Source organism: Alligator sinensis, unplaced genomic scaffold, assembly GCF_000455745.1.
Source record: "Alligator sinensis unplaced genomic scaffold, ASM45574v1 scaffold1147_1, whole genome shotgun sequence".
In the NCBI taxonomy this organism is placed as follows: domain Eukaryota; kingdom Metazoa; phylum Chordata; order Crocodylia; family Alligatoridae; genus Alligator; species Alligator sinensis.
In genome coordinates this window covers 263,349-264,633 of record NW_005842832.1, presented here as the reverse complement: position 1 = coordinate 264,633, position 1,285 = coordinate 263,349, and positions in this window count along the sequence as shown.

Below are 1,285 nucleotides of genomic sequence, written 5' to 3'. Positions count from 1 at the left end.
TGGGAAGATGCTTGCTCTTGATGGCCAGCCCTTCTCCTTTATTGAGCCTCCAGGGTTCAGGTAGCTCATGGCACTTGTGGCCTCATCCTACCAAGTGCCCACATGCACCACCTTTAGCAGGACAGTGGTGCCCTCCCTGTATGAGGTATGCAGGGAATACTTGAGGGAGGAGCTGTGGAAGGCAGGGTCACAGGTAGCTTTACACTTCACCTCAGACATCTGGAGCAGCCAGGGTGGAGATCATGCCTACCTCTCCCTCACAGGGCACTGGTGCAATCAGTCAGGGTGTCAGTGGGCTCTCTTTCAAGCGGAAATGATGGATGAGTCTCACACAGCAAGAGAGATCATGGTGGCCATGAACTGCATGGTGCAGGAGTAGCTCGTTGGGCAATGCAAGCTCACCTGCAGGTTCATGGTCACTAACAACAGGGCCAACATGGTCAAGGCAGTCCATGATGCCAACTTTTGTGTGCCACACAGTGGATGTCAGCAGTTCCACCTCATAGTCAGGGATGCCTTGGAGCAGGACAGAGTTCCCAGTGATGGCACCATCACTACCAGCCAGCTCATTTTGAAATGCAGGAAGGTGGCGGGCTACTTCCACCAGCGCATCAAGAGGGACAAGATGCTGTGGGACAAATAGGCACAGCTGAGCATCCCACAGCACAAAATCATGCAAAATGTGGAGACTCGGTGGAACTCCACATACCTGATGCTTGAAAAGCTGGTCAAGCAACAGAAGGCCGTCCATGAGATGGCCTTGCTCAGGGAGATTGGGATCAGCGGGACCCTTAACAAAACTGAGTGGAATACCATCTCCCATATCTTGGTGGTCCTCAAGCCGTTCCTCAAGGCCACCGAGAGCCTCAGTGCTGGCAATGCCCTCCTTAGTCAGGCGATCCCCATAGTGAAGGAGCTTGAGAATCAAATGGAGAAGCTCCAGGGAATCAGTGTTCCTGGCTGGGGATGCCGCTTTCACCAGAGGTGCAGGCACTGGTGAAGTAGCTGAAGGAGGGCATCAAAAAATGACTGGATCCATTGCTGGTGGACATGTGTGACCTGAGGGTGAAGGGGAGCATCTGCAGCAGCAAAATCCTCGATCACTGGACAGCAATGTTCCCCTTGGTCTGGCATGGGGCATTTACTGAAGGAGGCTGGGGGCCAGAGCCCGGGCCTGGCGCAGGCTCTGCAAGCTTCAAGGAAACTGCTCTGTTCTGCCGCTTCGCCTCAGGGAGCGAGGAGGCACGTGGCGTCAGGGCCGGGGAGTGGAGCACTTCCCCAAAGC